Raw genomic sequence first — 19308 nt, forward strand, 5'->3', positions numbered from 1 at the left:
GCATTGTGTACACATATATTTGAGACAACTTCTTAACTGTTTTAATAATGAGATAATTTCTTAAGAGATTCTCCTATTGTTACATAGAAAATGTTTTTTAAATCAAACTCAGGAATGAATAACAGCCTCAAAGAGGTCTGGGAGAGAAGGAAGTTAGATTGTTGGTGCAGGAGCCAATACAGGGAAAAAGGTTTCTAGTCCCTCCCTCTCTTCCTGGGAGACATAGATGAGAGAGGAGTAGCCTGTAATTCAGATAGAAGGACACTGAGTCAGATTCCTTAGGTGATTAAAAGACACAAAGTACAAAAAACATAAAGTAAGATATTGGCTGAGAATCAAACTAGATTATAAAAGACTGAAAATAGAAAAGGAAACTCTGCTAGTAAAAATGCAGGACTTTTTTTCCCACTCTTCTCTTGAAAAAGAGCCATAGAAAAACTAGAATAGAAATGCTTTTATCTGAAAAGAAAGAAATGAATACATATAATTTCTGAATCATCAGTATAGCTCAGCAGCCAATCCAGTTCCACCAACACAGAGAAAAATTGGGCTAATGTCCTTGAATGTCTCTTTTTAGCCGGTGAACATTGAAACACCAGCTAGGACAGGAAAAAACAGGGCATCTTCATACCAAGTGCAACTTCAACTTGGGAGTCATCTGAGAGCTTGGAGAGGGTTACTCTCTCCTTGCCTAACAGACCGCAAAATGTTATCACAAGTTCTCAAGGTGCAGGAGAAAGTCAGCCAACCTTCCCAGGCCTGCTTTTCCTCACCTGTAATACAAATTAAAGAAACCCTCGCTTCCACTACAGATCGCTAAGGCTCTTCCAGCTGTTTTAGCATATCGGAAACATCTTTTATAAATCCCAGAGGCCTAAGTTTAAAATAGTAATTCTGACCCCAAATTCCTTTTGTCAATGTCAAACTCAGCACTTTTATGAACAACTCCAGAAAATCTCCTAGGTAGGCTGAACTCCATGTGTCCAAGAGGTTAAATGGGAAACAGAGTGTGAATTACTTAGAGAGCTATTTTATAAACAAACACCAACTAGGATTGAACTCTGTACCGATTTGGAGATGACTTAAGTCCAATTTCCTGCTCCTTCCCACTCTTTCCTTTCAGGACCAAAAGCATTAAGTGCTGCAAAGACAGCCCCGCCGCGGATAGCCCCCTCCTCTCCTTCTCAAGATCCTAACAGGAAAGAACTGCCTTTTGTCACAATTTGACTGACTAGTGAGTGACACTGAAATACTCCATCTTGCTCAGACTGAAGGACAGTGGCACTAATCCCAAAGGACAAAACAGAGTTAAAAAAAAAAAAAAGAAAGGAAGAAAAAAAGAAAGAAAGAAAGAAAGAAAGAAAGAAAGAAAGAAAGAAAGAAAGAAAGAAAGAGGGAAAGGGAAAGGGAAAGGGAAAGGGAAAGGGAAAGGGAAAAGAAAAGAAAAGAAAAGAAAAGAAAAGAAAAGAAAAGAAAAGAAAAGAAAAGAAAAGAAAAGAAAAGAAAAGAAAAGAAAAGAAAAAAGAAATAGCATAAAGAGAAACTGGCAGAAATCTCATCCAGAGAGGGAACTAAAAGCACCTTCTGAATGGCAGCTAGGAAGAAGCCTAGCAATCAATCCAAAGGTCTCGACTGAAAACCAGGCATCTCAATAAAACTCTTTTCTGGTTTATAGAAGTCCAGGTCAGTTGAGGGTGAGAGCCCAAACCAGCAGGCCTAAGGAACATGTCAGCACTCTGAGCAGACCTCTTCCTTTTTCTGCCTTCATGTAGCAGATCACCGTCTGCAGCCTTGGCTATGATCTCAGCTCCTCGCACTGTCTGTCTTGGCTATCTGCCTGGTCTCCTGCTGTCCTCATCTGTAGAAGCTGCACAGCTCAGCAAGAAACTGTTCTTAGTGTGCCCATCACAGCACTGGAAGAAAAAGAATACAGGGATACACTTGCTTGAAAAGCAAAAGAAGCCCTGTTGCACTGCCAAATTCACTCTTTTAAGGACTTCTGATTTTATAAAAGGAAACCTCCCCAAGCTAAAAGACAAGATGAAAAAAACAAAGAGCAAAAACCGTGTCTTAAAACTGACAGCTCTGTTGTTTCTTTGGGTTTTTTCACTCACTAAAGTGAAATACAGGTAAGAATACAAAAGGAATGCTTTCTCACTGACTGCCGATTATTTTTTCAGATACCAGATTGGTATCAGTTTACTGTTCAGAGATTTAGAGTAATTCTTTGTTAGGTACTATAATATATACTAATGTCTTCCAACCATAAAGACAAAAAAATATTTAACAATTCAGTACTCTCTGTGATTGCTATTACTTATTGTGGAATTACTGTTTTATTTGATAATTATATAACTGGATAAGATATATGAGGACAGTTGTCCTGATGTGTAAATAGGCAGACCCTTCTGGTAATTATATCTGTTTATCAGAGACCTGCTGTTTTATTGATATTTATTCTTTATAATGGGGTCAATATATCTTTCTCTGTGTTCAGAAATGAGAGCATCAAAATGCCTCTCACCTGTGACAACATTTTGATGTGAATCATATTTACTGTTAATTGAATTATAAAGCTTGAACATATTTGAAAAAATATATTCTTTACAATATGTAACATGAGTCTTAAGTATTAGGGAGCCTATTGTATGCTTGGTCACTCTTAGTAAGTACTATATCAACTATATCTTTAATTATTGTTATCAAAATAAACTATTTGAGTGAGTGTTAATGAAGGGATGAGGGTTTTGATGAAATGTAGGTTCTTTAAGTTTATACAAAGCAAGTGCTGTGATGATTATTTCATGAACTTACACTTTAAATGTCTTGTGTAAATATATGACAGTGAGAGTTCAAATTTTAATGGAGCAGGTTAGCTTTGTTCCTCTGGGAAGTAAAGAAGAATAGATGTTGAGTTCAGAGTAGGTGCTCAATAAATATTTGTCCATTGATTAAGTATTGACTAATGAAAGCAAGAAAAAAAATTAAAGTTTATTATGTCATAACTGTGACTCTAATAATCCTTGAATTAAGTATTAGGGTCACTTCTTATGCAATTTAAAATCCAGACGATGTAAGGTAATTTTTATCTGTTTTACGGAATTTTCTCCTTAACACTTAATTTTTCTTGGCCTTAACTTTTATAGGGAAAAAGAATAAAACATAATTTACTCTGGGGAGCAGAAAGTCTTCCATTATTTTGTAACCACAGGATGGTCGCTATAGCCATAGGTTCTTAGTACATCTAAATCATATCCTGAAAATGCATCAGAAATATCAAAGAAATTATAACAAATGTCTCCAGACCTTTCATTTCTGTGTAGTCGGGATCAGAATTAGACACAACCAAAATACACATATTTTCCAAAACTACCTTCAAATTACGAATTTTGATTGAATTCTAGCCTCTTATAACCTAAGGATGAATACAGCCACTTTTCCCGAAATCTGACTATTCTTAAGCATACATGTGTGAAATAGAACTATAGTGACATAGTGCCATTTTTACACTCCCAAGATGTTTGGTTAAAAGATAAAGTCAGCATGGTGCTGCAACCTGAGTCAGGTCGTGAATCAGAAGATCTACATTTTAGGTTCAACTTTGTCCCAACTAAGTATGGATCTTAAGTAAATTATTTAATTCCTCTTTGTGAAATTAAGTCAGATAAGATTATCTCTGTTGACACCTTTGTTCAAAACTTCAGAACTGATGTGATGCCTCCCTTAATAATTACCCAAATACTTTTCATATATTGAGAGCTTTCTGTGTGCCAGTTACTATGCTACATGTTTACCTGTGTTTTCTTGTTTAATCTATGATTGCTAGTGACGTTTTCTGGAGGAAGCTGAGGCTTAGCAACATTAGATGATAAGTAATATCTCATAGCTAATAAATGGTAGACATGGAATTTCAGCCCATGTACTCTGACTTCACTATTCTCCCCAAACTGTTGGAGACTGTAGACACTGTAATATAGTGAAAGTATTTAAACTTGGAGGGTGTCACAGGTTGAGTTCCTTGAGAAGTGGGGCTCTGAGAAAGAGATTAACAAGCAGGAGGCTTATTAGGGCTTGCCTTGTGGAAGAGAAGGGAGGGAAACAGGATTGGACAAAGGGACAAAATGAGCTGCAACGTAGTCTCAACACATGTCTCAGCCCTTCTGGAATTTCTGAAGATGTGATCACCATTCAGGTTGTCCAGAGTTCAAGCGAGAGGGTAGGACATTTACATCTCCCCATCTATCAACCAATCACTGCGTATGAGAAACTCTGGGAAGAGGGTGACCTTGGACAAGGCATATCTCTCAATTGCGTATGTAGACAATCCCTATAAGAGGCTGTCACCTAAGGGCTTTCAGCTGGCAGCTCCCCCAGAAGCTGAAGGAGTGAGTCTTTATTCCTGAGGGAGGCCTAAGAGACTCATTACAGCATCCAAAATGGAGGGAAATACAAATGTAAGAAATCTGGACCATTTCTATATGAAAGTAAAGCAGAATGGGGAAGCAAGTCAGAATAGTCAAAGATACTTAAGTTGCTGACTGGCCAGAACAGGGAAAGAAAGTTGAGGTTCAATCCCTTTTACATTTTTTTTTTTGTAAAATATCCATTAGAAAGCATTTAGCATAAACATATATGAAGGTTAGGATTTTAATGATGAGGAGGTTAATGCTGCTGCTTCTGCAAATGATGATAATGACCAAGGGGATGTCTCCATGCCTATTAATGGGCTGAGCTGGTATGTGGCGTCCTAAGGATAAAAACCCATTCTAGTAGTGACACCAAGAAGAGAAAGTGCTGCATGTCCGTGCCTCTGTTTATTTATTTATTCAGTGTAATTTAGTGGGAATATCATGAATTTTTAGGTAGATACGTTTCAAATCCCAGTTCTGCCATAAGTGCATATGTTACTCCACATGCAGGCACATACTTGCACACTTAGTATTACAAACCAGGGCTTCCTAACATATAAAACGTGGTTAAAAGGAGGTGATTAGATGAATAATACCAATCGTAGAGAATAACTTACTGTCAAAATATCAACTTCCTTGCAAGATGTCTGGCATAAAATAGATGCACAGTAAATGTTACTTCCATTTAACCTTTTCCTTCATATATGAACACATTAATTCATCTGGTCACTCTTTTATGTGCCAGACTCTGAGAGCACAAAAATAAGATATATATAGTCCATGTTTCCTAGAAGATCACATTCTGCAAAGGAGAAAAGATATTTTAAATGTTCATTGTAATTCATTTTGGCAAATGACATAGTGGAGGTTTAAAGGAAATGCTAGGAGAACACAGAGTGGTGAAACTTCTACCAATAAGAATTGGAAAGGTTTTGTAGATATATCCTCTCTTAATTGATATCCAGATGAATAGAAGTTTCCATCAGAGAGGGAGTATAAAAGCTTTCTAGGAAGAAGTAATGATACTGTTTGTTACATTTTGTTTCATTCTTGTATTTTTGGTAATTTACGTTCATTTTTTAATAGTAAGCAATTGATGAATTCTTAGGCAATTGTTGTCACTCATCTTACTCGATTTATTGGCACCGTTTAACAAAGCTGATCTCTCTCCTTCATGTAATATTTTCTACTTAGCATCCTGAAGTATTTTCTCTTGGTTCTCTTGCTTCACAGAATGTCCCCTCTCAATCTCCTTAGCTGGTTAGTCTTCTTTACCTTGTAACAATTGAAGTGTCCCTGGGGCTCTCTTTCCACCTCCTCACATCTCTACTGATAAACATTTGCTTAAGTGTTTACATCCTGTCACTTGGCTTTAAACACCATCTAATACTGAGCCTTCCTCATAGTAAGTGTTACGTGTGACCTCAGCTTTGTTCGTTGTAAGAATCAGAAGAAGTCTTTAAAAAAATGAGCGGGGTCAGGTGAACAGTCACGCAAAGCTCCACAAAGCCCCATCAGCACCCATGGCTTCTCATTTTATTTTCAATGAAAGCCAAAGTCGTTACAAGGTCCTACAAAATGGTCTTTTAATCCCTAATGTCCCTACGGTAGTCTAATCTCTACTCACCACCCTCCTCATTCTCACTACTACAGCCACTCTTTCCCCTCCAGTCCTTGTTGCTCTTGAAAGTGCCAAGCTAGACAGAGACTGGAGAAAATGGGGACAGGCTAGATCGGCCAGCACCTCTGTATCAGTCTCTCACTGAATCTAACCACACCGGATTTCAGAGAATCATGGCTACTCTTTTGTTTCTGCCTTCCAAATCTCATTAAATGTCTCTTTTGGCCAACCTTATAGGGAAGGGATTTTAGGAAATGTAGATAAAATTTACTGAAGTGAGCAAATTACAAAATCACCACAGTTGCTAATAGGCAAAACAATTTCTTTGTCTATTTCTCCACAATTGCATTCCTATTTTCTATTACTGAAATTGAAGAAGAAATATGGCATACTAATTAAGAGTAAAATCTTTGTTACCACACAAACCCATGTTTGAAATCATAGCACTGGCATTTACTACCTATGGGAGATAGGAGAACTTAAGCTTTGTTAGGTCCCAACCACAAAGTAGGGTAATAATATAACTATCTAAAAGATTCCTCGAAGGATCAAAATATATAGGGTATGTAAATCACCTAGACCTGGTAAATATCCAAAAGTATTAGCTATTTGAATCCCTATTATTATATTTAGTGATTGTTATACATATAATAATGAAAGCTAAAGCAAATGCCAAAAATTTAGGAAGAGAATTATTGAGGAGGGAACAGGGCTAGGTAACAAATTCATAAACTGAATAATAAGTCCCCAGCCACTAGTTTTACTATAATTACAAAGTTTCTGGTGCCAATTTTAAAACATTAATCTTCAGGAAATACTGAGGTGGTAACAAAGCAGATAGTGGAAATGGCATGCAATGCACTGAAATATCACCAAAATTTCCCAAATATTTCACACATCTTTGGCTTTCTTCATTATTTTAAATATTCCTTCCAGTTGTGACCATTAAATGAAGGTAACAGGACTCTGAGATTGTAAGAAAATCAGGACTCTGAGATTGTAAGAAAATCATTGTCTAAATTAGAGTTTGAACTCCTTTAGGAAAAAGGTGGCATTGCCGTTCAAATCTACTTGTGACTCCTGAAAGAAAACACAGGTTTTATTGAACCGAGTAGGAGGATTTTGGCTAATTGTTACCTAGTTGCAATGCACGTGTAACCCATTTTTGTTCAGGCTACATCAAACAGAGGAGCAGAATAGTGACACAATGGCGTTTGCCAGGCTTAGGGCTCATCCACAGCATTGTAGAAACCCCGGCTCACACTCAGAACTCCTGACTAATTCAGGAATTCCCCAGGGAATGTCTCATGTTTAATGCTGAATGTAATCTTCCTACTGAATCCATAACAGCCTTCTGCTTTCTTACTCCTGACACTGTTATTCTGTGCTATGGCAGATACAATGAGTCTCCTGTTCCTGATATCAGCATTTGGGCCCAGCCCGCAGGAAAGAAAGATGTTGTCCTCTTCCCTCTTGTTGGTCTTATAAACTGGTTTTCTTCTCGTCACACACTATGATAAACTGGTCTAGACAGACCACTGAGTCTATCTATTGCTCTGCTGCTACTATTGCTGCTAATTGTTCAGTTCTGTGCTACTAAATATCATCTCTTTAAAGGAGGAAAAATGTCCTACATTCAAGTATTCAGTTTTGCTCTGTTCCATAGGGTACAAAGCTTCTACACTGTTATATGCTCTTGATGTCTTTTTAAAACTATTTATTTAGGTTCTTTTTCAGTTATAGTTTATATTCAATTTATTTTATATTAGTTTCAGATGTACAGCATAGTGGTTAGACACTTATATAATTTATTCAGTGATCCCTCTAATTAATTAGTCTAGTATCCATCTGGCACTATACACAGTTGTTGCAACATTATTGACTATATTCCTTATGCTTTACTTTATATCCTGTGACTATTTTGTAATTACTAATTTGCATTTCTTAATCCCTTCACCTTTTTCAGCCAGCTCCCCATTCCTCCTTCCCTCTAGCAACCATCAGTTTTTTCCCTGTATCTCTGAATCTGTTTCTGTTTTCCTTGTTTGGGTTTTGCTGTTGTTGTTCTTTAGATTTCAATTATAAGTAAGATCATATGGTATTGGTCTTTCTTAGTCTGACTTATTTCACTTAGTATGTAATACCCTCTAGGTCTATAAATGTTGCTGCAAATGGCAAGAGTTCATTCTTTTTATGGCCTAGTAATATTCCATCGTACATATGGATCATCTCTTCTTTATCCAATTGGCTATTTTTCTTTATTTTTTATTAGTTTCAGGTGTACACAACAAGGTAATACTTAGACGTTCATCATTTATATTCCTCACACTGTTAAACCCCCTCCTCCCATCCACTATCCCTCCGACCTCACACATTATATATATAAAATTATAGTTGGCATTCATTAATGTTTAGCTTCTGGTGTACAATGCCATGATCAGGCATCCACAGTATCTCTGAGGTGGTCTCCCAAATAGGACGCATGTCCATCGGATACCCAACAAAATCTTTACAACCTTATTGAATAAGTTCCCCAAATTAATTTTCAAAAAACCCTGAGGCCATCTTGTGGTTACCAGCTGCTTCCTAATCCCTTCACCTTTCTCCTTATCCCCAACCCCCGCCCCCTGCCCATCTAACAACTCTCGGTTTTTTCTTTGTGTCCCCAAAACTGTTTCTGATTAGTTCATTCACATATTCTTTTCTTTAGATTCCGCATATAAGTGAGATCATATGGTACTTATCTTTCTCTTTCTGACTTATTTCACTTAACATAATGTTCTCTAGATCCATCCATGTTGTTGCAAATGATAAGATTTCTTTCTTCTTTATAGCTGCGTAATACTCCATTGTATAAATGTACCACAGCGTCTTAATCCAGTCATCTACCGATAGGCATTTTGGTTGTTTCCATATCTTGGCTATTGTGTAAAGTGCTGCAATAAACATAGGAGTGCATACTGATTTTTGAGTTGGAGTTTTGGATTTCTCCGGGTAGATGCCTAGGAGTGGAATTACTGGATAATAAGGTAGTTCCATTTTCAGATTCCTGAGAAACCTCCATAATGTTTTCCACAGTGGCTGCACTAATCTGCAATCCCACCAACAGTGCACTAGCGTTCCCTTTTCTCCACATCCGCGCCAGCATTTGTTGTTGTTTATTGATGATAGCCATTTTGACTAGAGTGAGGTGGTATCTCATTGTGGTTTTTATTTGCATTTCTCTGATGGTTAGTGAGGTTGAGCATTTCTTCATATGTCTTCTTGCCTTCTGTATGTCCTTTTTAGAAAAATGTCTCCTCAAGTCCTCTGCCCATTTTTTAATTGGGTTGTTTGTTTTTTTGGAGTTGAGTTGAGTAAGTTTTTTATAGATTTGTGATATTAATCCCTTATCAGATATATCATTGGCAAATATCTTTTCCCATTCAGTAGGATCCCTTTTTGTTTCATTGATGGTTTCCTTTGCTGTGAAAAAACTTTTAGTTTGATGTAATCCCACATGTTTATTTTTTCTCTTACTTCCCTCACGCGAGGGGATATATTAGTGAAATCTTACTCCGGGTAATGTCCATGAAGTTTCTTCCTATATTATCTTCTAGATATTTTATGGTTTCAGATCTTACATTTAAGTCTTTAATCCATTTTGAATTTATTTTTGTATATGTTGTAAGGAGGTGGTCCAGCTTCATTTTCTTGCATGTGTCTCTCCAGGTTTCCCAACAGCACTTATTTAACAGACTGTCTTTACCCCATCGTACATTCTTGCTTCCATTGTCGTAGATTAGAAGGGCATATAGGCATGGATTTACTTCTGGACTCTTATTCTGTTCCATTGATCTATGTGTCTATTTTTACGCCAGTACCATGCTGTTTTGATTACTGTAGCCTTGTAGTATAGTTTGAAATCAGGTATCGTTATACCTCCCACTTTGTTCTTATTTCTCAAGATTGCAGAGGCTATCCGGGGTCTTTTATGGTCCCATATAAATTTTAGGATTATATGTTCTATTTCTGTGAAAAACGTCGTTGGTAGTTTGATAGGAATTGCGTTGAATATGTATATTGCCTTAGGCAGTATGGACATTTTAACTATATTAATTCTTCCTATCCATGAACATGGAATGTGTTTCCATCTATTTATGTCTTCTTTCATTTCTTTCTTCAGTGTCGTATAATTTTCTGAGTACAGATCTTTTACATCTTTGGTTAGATTTATTCCCACATATTTTATAGTCTTTGGAGCAATTGTAAATGGAATTGTTTTTTTAATTTCTCTTTCTGATATTTTATCATTGGTGTATACAAATGCAACTGATTTCCGAATATTAATTTTATATCCTGCTACTTTACTAAATTCATCTATCAGCTCTAATAGTTTCTTGGTGGAGTCTTTAGGGTTCTCTATATATAGTATCATATCATCTGCATATAGTGGTAATTTTACTTCCTCCTTACCAATTTGGATGCCTTTTATTTCTTTCTCTTGTCTGATTGCTGTGGCTAGAACTTCCAGCACTATGTTGAATAGAAGTGGAGAAAGTGGGCAACCTTGTCTTGTTCCTGATCTTAGGGGGAATGGTTTTAGCTTTTTCCCATTGAGTATGATATTAGATGTGGGTTTGTCATATATGGCCTTTATTATGTTAAGATATGATACCTCTATTCCCACTTTCTTAAGGGTTTTTATCATAAAAAGTTGCTGTATTTTATCAAATGCTTTTTCTGCATCTATTGATATGATCATGTGATTTTTATTTTTCATTTTGTTAATGTGGTGTATCACATTAATTGATTTGCGGATGTTGAACCACCCCTGTATACCAGAGATGAATCCCACTTGATCATGGTGTATGATCTTTTTAATGTATTGCTGAATTATGTTCGCTAATATTTTGTTGAGAATTTTTGCATCTATGTTCATTAGAGATATCAGCCTGTAGTTTTCTTCTTTTGTGGTGTCTTTGTCTGCTTTTGGGATCAGGGTGATAGTGGCTTCGTAAAAAGTGTTTGGGAGTCTTCCTTCCTTCTGGATTTTTTGGAAGAGCTTGAGGAGAATAGGTGATAATTCTTTTTTGAACGTTTTGAAAAATTCACCTGTAAAGCCATCTGTTCCAGGGCTTTTGTTTGTTGGGAGATTATTGATTACTGATTCAATTTCCCTGGTGGTTATTCAATTGTCTATTGATGGGCACTTGGGTCATGATGAACATAGGTGTACGTGTATCTTTTCAAATTCGCATTTTGGGTTTCTTCAGATAAATACCCAGAAGTGGTATTACTGGGTCTTTATTTCTTTTTATAGCCTTTGTTTATAAGTCTGTTTTCTCTGTTATAAGTATTGCTACCATAACTTTTTTGTTGTTTGTTTCCATTTTCATGAAATATCTTTTTCTCTTTACTTTCAAACAGCCCTGTTTTCTTGTTCATTCAGTCACACTATCTTTTGATTGGAGAATCTAATTTATTTACACTTAAGGTAATTGCTGATGTTTAGTTATTGCCATTATAGTCATATATTTTACTTTTATTTTTTATTTTTTGTCTTGAAGAAGCCCCTCTATGATTCCTTGTAATATTGGATAGGTGGTGAGGAACTCCTTTAGCTTTTTCTTATCTGGGAAGCTCTTTATCTGTCCTTTGATTAAAAATAATAGCTTTGCTAGGTAATTTTGGTTGTCAGTCCTTGATTTTTGTCCCTTTGAATATTTCCTGCCAATCCATTCTGGCTTGCAAATTTTCTGTTGAGAAATCAGCTGACATCTTATGGGAGCTCCTTTGTAGGAGCTCCCTTTGATTTTCTCTTGCTGATTTTAAGATTCTTTCTTTGTCTTTAATCTTTAGCATTTTAATTATGATGTGCCTTGGTGTAGGCCTCCTTAAATCCATCATGATTGCGACTCTCTGAGGCTCCTGTGCTTGTATGTCTATTTCTTTCACCAGGTAAGGAAAGTTTTTCATCATCATTTCTTTAAATAGGTTTTCAATTCCTTGCTCGCTCTTCTCCTTCTGGTTCCCTTATGATGCAAATGTTGGTATGCTTGATGTTGTCCCAGAGGCCCCTTTAACTGTCTTCTACTTTTTGGATTTCATTGTTCATTTTTCTGTTCTGTTTGCATATTTTCTGCTACCCTACCTTCTAAATTACCGATACAATCCTCTGCTTTATCTAATCTACTATTGATTCTCTCTAATATATTCTTCATTTCAGTTATATTCTTTATTCGCTTTCTGGGGAGCCTGGTGTGGGAATGGGACCCCTCACTCCTCAGTGAGGACATCCACATGCGAGATATCCCTCCTAATTTTTAATGATCACACACAGGTGTGGGATGAGCCCAATCGTGTCTGTGCCCCTCCTACCAGTCTCAAGGTAGGTTTTTCTGTATGTCCTAGTTGTAGGACTTCAATTCAGCAAGATTTCAAGCACTTCTCAATGAAGGTTTTTCATTCGTTTAATTGTAATTTTGATGTGGTCATGAGAGAAGGCAAGTGTAACATTTAGTTACTTCTCCATCTTAACCAGAAATCTCTGTCTTGATGTCTTAAATAAGATTTTAGTAATACCACTATACTGGTGGGGAAAAAGAAATCCATCTGAATTTCTCAGTGAGAACCCTGTGGTTGTTTGAAAGAAATGTTTTGATAAGTTTCTATTGAGTCATCAGGGTGGAGATACTGGGACCTTAAGGGCATAATGAAACAGTGGAAGATGCTTAAGACCAGATAGGTGTAAGAAAGGGGTAAGAAAAAAAAAAAACAAACAAAAAAATCAAACCTGGAGCATGAAAGAAAGAGAAGAAAAAAGAAGAGATTAAGAAAAGACTGCAGCATTATATGACCTCTCTCAATAACCCACAAATCTTCAACTCAATCTGCTAATTCTAATAAAATTTCCTATAATTCTTCACTAATTGGATTTATTGAGAAAGTGGTAATTCTGTATTTAGGATGACACAGGATAAAATTGGTATTGACCCAGGAGCCAGAGCAATGATTGTCTAAGAGTTTGCAGAAATCTAAGGAAGTTTTAGGCTGACTCCAAATGATGGATTTGGATTTTCAAAATAAAGCTATCTAGTCTTCCAGGGAAAAAGAGTTGTCATACATTATAAGAATTAAAAGGTATTTTGTTACTTCTTTCTCTTCCCACGACTGGCAAAACAGCCTGAATATGAAGTGAAGAAGGCTTTCTTCAGAGAACGCACCCTACAACATAGGTAAATCTTCTCCCTAACTCATCACCCATTATCCGTAGGCCAAAATAATGCTTTCTGATTCTTCCTTCCTTTAAACTGAATCCTTACCATGAAAGGTAAAATCTAAATTGGAGGGGCTTCATTGCATGTAGAACATGAGCATGGAAACCGCTACTAGTCTGTCAAATTTCAAAATTGTATGTGATCCATTTAAATGCAACTTGATCTATGTAAAGTAAGAGAGTGCCTTCAAAAATTAAATAATCTATAAACTGTTTTGTAAAATATTAATTCATGTAGTCTGGAATTTAACTTATCTTTAATTATAATTTGTGAAGTGAATAGGAGAGTTAATATTATCCTCATTTTACAGATGAGAAAATTGAAGTTCAGGGTTATTAACTATGTGACATGCTCGTATGTTTTGAATTCTAATAAAATCATTTAGTGGTGAATATATTGGCCTGAAAGTCAAAAGACTTGAGTTCTAGTTCTAGCCCTTTATATGTTAGGTGTTGGATTTTAGTTAAATTACTTATTTTCCTCCATTACGATAAGTCATTGCTATCAGAAATAATAATGTTTACTTTCCTAATAATATGAGGCTATTGTGAAGATTAAATGAAAAATGTATGCAAATAAAGGTTTTCAGTTGCAGTCTCCGAAAGTATAATATTTCAAGTTTTTTATCTAATATCATTTTACAGAAACAATTCTTGGAACCCCTAAGAATTGAGAATATTAATACATTCACATGTACAATTGGCAAAGTACACATATTCTTGATCTCATTTAGATCCTTGTTACATTTGAACAACAGTAGGGGTTGTATCAGTTTCTTAGATGAATTTGAGGATTTATCTACAAAATGCAGTCAATTGAACTGGTTCTTCCAAAGATATTAATGTGTGAAGTACTCTATTAAAGATTTCCTTTTTGATCTACTTCCTTTGAAGCCATTACAAAAGTACAAGATCTTAGCAGCTATTAGACATTATCAAGTCAATCCAAGGCTTTTCATGTCAAGTATATAAATATTTTTAAACATTAACTGGATCTGTGAGACTAACATGGTAACATATGACAACTCCATTGTCTCAATTTATTTTTCATATAAATGAATTCTAAAACTTGGACAAGACAGGTCAGGCATTTCTAATTCCTCTGGTTTCCTATGTTCTAGGGAGATAGAACACAGCTATTAAATGCTTGGTCACTCTTAACAAGTGCTAGTATCAATTATATTCAGCAATGATTATTACCTATGTTTTTATGTTCTTAATGTACATGCACATATTGAGTGGATAAAAAAAGTTTACTTTATAAGAGTGTTATCAAATTTTCAATGTTTGTAGTTCAGATATTTTCAGCCAAACATTTTAAAATATTTAGATTCTTAATTATTCTCCAACTGTTTTATTCTTTTTTAAAAAGACAACTAAATATTTCCACTTAAGTACACTTAAAAATCTCCATGTTATCACAAGCTCCACTTTTTAAAAATGTTACTCATTAATCTTCCCTCAAATACATTACAATTCTGAAATCCGTTGGTGTTATGAATGTCACTATTTTCAGATGGTCTAAGAATTTTGAACTCATTTTGATCAACCTTGTTCTTTACTTCCCAATACCTAGTTAAATACCAGTTTTTTTTGATTCCCTGTTCATTTGCCTCTCATATGAATCCCTTTCTTTCTGTGGCTACTGTTACCACCCTAAACCTAGTTTTTCCCACTCCTACCTTCATCACTGACATAATTGTTTTCAATAATACCAATGGTGCCAGTAAATAAGCAACACATGGGTATAAATGTAAAAGTGTCAAGTCTTAACATGGTGTATTCTCTGTGGCCAGCACTAAGTTTGTATCAAGTAAGTGTTCGAATATTTGGTGACTAGATAGCTTGCAAGTGTAAGAGAGTCCATTGACAGTAGACACTTGAGTATTAGTGATGAAGGAGATAAATAACTGTACTTTATTATAACAGTCTTGGCTTCAAGTCATTATTATCTCTATCCTGGATTATGAAAAAAAATAGACTGCTTCTAAAATCTATTGGCAACACAACAGCCAGAGTGATCTCATTAAAGCATGAGTGATATGCATATGTATTTGCTTGCTCTTTTATGTGAGAGGGCCCTACTGCAATGAGATCCCAATAAGTACAAGTACACCCAGAGACCAGATCTTGGTTTCTCCAATAAAAGGAACTAGGACTCTAGGGAGTAGCTAATTCTAGAGCTAGGGCAGGGAACATGCAAGATGAGCCTGCAACATCTTGTAGTATGAAAAAATAAGGAATTACTTAAACACAGGCATACACACACACACACACACACACACACACACACACACACACACAGTGATTGTGTATGTTAAGGGGACATAGAAGTCCACTGAAAGAGTTCTCTATGACAAAGCTGGAATGTTTTCAGGAACAAAATAAACAATGTAGTACTGGATTATACCCAAATAATTAAATAAATAAATGCATATGTAAATAAATAAAATAAATAAATAAGGGAGAATAGACAAATCTCCTTGCAGAAGATTTCCAAATAATTTGTGCAGATTATCTCCCCTCCAGGAGCACCACTCCCCACTCTTTAAGTGTAAGTTGCAAATAGTGTCTCCCTTCCAAAGGAAAGAGTAAGAAATAAAAAATAAATAAAAATAAAAAGAGTAAACTTTTGGTGATGAAATCTGACAAATACTATTTGAGTCAGGTGATTAAGGTCAACATCAACAGTGATAAGTCATGTCGACATATGTACCTTTAATATGATCTGATGAAAATGGCACTTTACTTCTGTGGCCTGTGGCCTTAAACAAAAATCCCATAAGTCCATTCTAACCAAGAGATAAACATCAGATAAACTGAAAGACATTCTAAACAATAACTGAGCAGTACTCCTCAAACTCTCAAGGTCATCAAAAATAAGTATAGTCTGAGAAATATTCACAGAAGAGCCTAAGGAGATATAACGATTAAACATAATGCAGTATCTAGATGGGATCCCAGAACAGAAACAGGGCATTAGGTAAAATCTAATAAAATATAAATAAGGTATGTAATTTTTTTGGTAATAACAAATCAATACTAGTTTATTCATTATAACAAAATGTAAGATGTTAACAGTAGGGAAAACTGGGTATGGGGTGTATGTGAACACTGTATTATGGTCACAATATTTCTGTAAATGTAAAAGTATTCTAAAATTAAAAGTTTATTTAAAAAAATAAGTGAGACCCTGTCATGACTCTATCATTTTTGTTTAAAACCCTCCAATAGATTCCCATAGCACTATGAGTAAAATTCCAAGTCTTTATAGTAACCTATAGCATTTTCATAACCTAGTTTTTCTCTCCCCATTCCTCCACAGCTCTTCAACCTCATCTCCTTCTATTTCCCCTTCACTGGCTGCTCTCAGTCGTTCCTGCCTCCCCACTGCTCTAGAAACATAATAGGCATCTCCTGCATCAGGGTCTTTGCTCTTGCTTTCCCCATTTTCTAGAATACTTTTTCCTAGATAACAACATGGCTCACTCCTTCACGTTTTATAGACTTTTACTCAAAAGTAACTTTAAGACGAGCTATTCCTTGGCAATCCCAGGTCTCAATGAAGCCTGAATGAGCTTTTCTTTGCTGAAGAAATTCCCATTTTTCCAGAACCCCAAATTTCACTTATTCTTCTGTTCCCCCAGCATGTTGTACCTAAGAGATGTTATGATTACAGTGGTTTTGGCACCAACTAAGGAATGTGAAAATTGTAATAGTACAAACACAGAGATCTACAGATTTCAGTAGATAATAAAAATGATATGTGTAGTTTTAAAAATTTAAATATCTCGAGTGACATACATGTTCCTAAAACTGGAAAATGGGCAAATCTTACTAAATCAAATTGATTAATGGCTGTGTTGCCATTTTTGTCTGTGCTCGTATATTTATTGAGTATTCCTTGTGATCAGGCTCCCATGCTAAATGTTCTGGCACCGAGTGACACAGAAGTCATTAAGAAGCATGATGGTCTAGTAAGATCTAAAACACTCCCTGTAACATATCCCTGCCTTGACCCACAAGACAGTAGATGATTAGAAAACCCTGAATGACATATCAAAAATTTTACTCTGCTTGGAAGTTTAGTTGCCTTCAGAAATATGCAATGTTTTCCTTAACCATTACTTTCAGACTCACTCTTAGTTTCTAATATAGTAAAAGAAGCAACATAAATGATATCATGAGATAAATGCCCTTTTCTTTCTCATGTAGTCTCTTTTCCAAACATGGTTATGTCAGCAATAGAGAGTAAAAACAAATGCTATTCCTTTTGTATTTTCATAACATGGTCAAAATTCTGACTCAGCTTCTTAGAGTGACTTCTCTAGTCCAAAAGAAAAAAAATATGTATGGATTCTGTAGAGCATAGAAAAACAATAAGCAAAGTAGTGAAGAATAACTTCACGTAGACTCTTTCAAGGTAGCAAAATGCCATGCCAGAGTTTTCTTTGGAGGAGGAATAAGGTGGTAGAACTCTTTCTCCAGATTCAAAACCTGTAAAGTATTTTCTTTTGCCGCAAACAAAACTTTCCTGTCACTCTGTTTTCTAATCTATTATGTTACCAAAAACATTTTCATCATTACTGCCATAAATAAGCAATAAGTGAGCACTTCCTCTGTTCTAGGTACAGAACAACAGAAGTAGGCATAGTGGGCAGGTATAGGAGCAACAAAAAAACATCCATCCCTCCAGTTCTTTCCACATAATTGAGACTATACAATTTCAATTTTTTAAATTAAAATAATAAGTGTTATAATAGTTCAACAATGTATGATTTCATGGGAGGATGTTAGAACCCTCCTCTCAGACCCTTTTACTCTCTTTAAAACAGAGGAAATAACTACTTTGTGAAATCAGAAATGATGTGTGCCAATTGTCCCATAAAGGGCTAGGCTTGTAGTTGGTTGCTGTAAAATAACACTAGTTACAACTTACTGAGAGTTTTCTATGTACCAGGAATCATGCTAAGCACTTTATATACATTTACTTACTTAATTTAAAAACAACTAGATGAGATAGACACTTTAAATATGAGGAAACTGAGGCACAAACAGATTAAGTAACTTGCTCAAAGTTAGCTTGGAATGATGGATAAGCATGCGAAGCTCAGTATTCTGGCTCCAGAGCCCATACTCAAACACCGTGCTTTATTATGGGAGATATTTGCCACTTGATTAGAAGGAAGAAAGGACCTTCCTTCTTCTCCTCTCTATTGTCCATCAAGCACATCAGCAATGGATTATGCTTCATACAAAGTAAATGTTTAATTATAATTCCCTTTGACATTACAGACTGCAGTGGGATAAACATGGGCTTTGGAACCAGAAAGGCTCAGGATTAAATCCTGGCTTTCTACCTACTAGTTGAATGACCTGGGTACACAACATAAATTTTCTGAGGCTCATTTGAAAAGTAAAGATAATATCTATTTCTGAGAGTCTTTGTAAGTATAAATAGTGCATGTCAAAGCACTTTGAAACTGTAAAGCAGAATACAAATGTTAGTTATTATTTTTCTGTCATGTTCAAGGCTCTCTACATTTGGCTTCAACCTCAAGTTATCTCTTAGTTTCTCCTTGACAACCTAGAATTGTAGCCAAATATGCTTTGTGTTTTATTACTTGGATGACTTTGTTTATGTCCTTGATTTTTTCAAAAGCAGAGAGAAACTCTAACACTAGGGTTGCATGTGCCCATATGCACTCCTCACACTTCTCAATTATCTATCATCTAATCGTGGAACCTTACCCTGCCACCATAGAGCCTGAATCCTGAGAGGAGCCTTATACATCACCTAGGGAGTTTATCGGAGTCTCAAAACCAGTTGATTTATCTGTTTATAGGCAAATATCAAACCAAGAATCAAGGATGAATAGTGATGAAAACAAAACCAGTCAATCAGCCAACCAAGAAACAAACAAAATCAAAATCTTTAGGGACAATAAAAAACATATTCCATATTAGAAAAAAAAAAACTTGTATAATTTAAAATTGTTAATATACAATTGAAACTCAAA

General features: G+C 35.6%; 1 long non-coding RNA gene across 1 annotated transcript in view; it reads left to right on the forward strand.

The window, feature by feature from the left end:
• Positions 1-1121: 1121 nt before the first annotated feature.
• LOC308500742 overlaps positions 1122-19308 on the forward strand; it is a 45660-nt gene continuing 27473 nt past the window's right edge. Inside the window, exon 1 of the long non-coding RNA XR_013993777.1 lies at positions 1122-2129. This is a non-coding gene — a long non-coding RNA (uncharacterized lncRNA). The remainder of the gene's footprint in view (positions 2130-19308) is intronic.

The sequence above is a fragment of the Rhinolophus hipposideros genome (assembly GCF_964194185.1).
Source record: "Rhinolophus hipposideros genome assembly, chromosome: 8".
Classification (NCBI taxonomy): Eukaryota; Metazoa; Chordata; class Mammalia; order Chiroptera; family Rhinolophidae; genus Rhinolophus; species Rhinolophus hipposideros.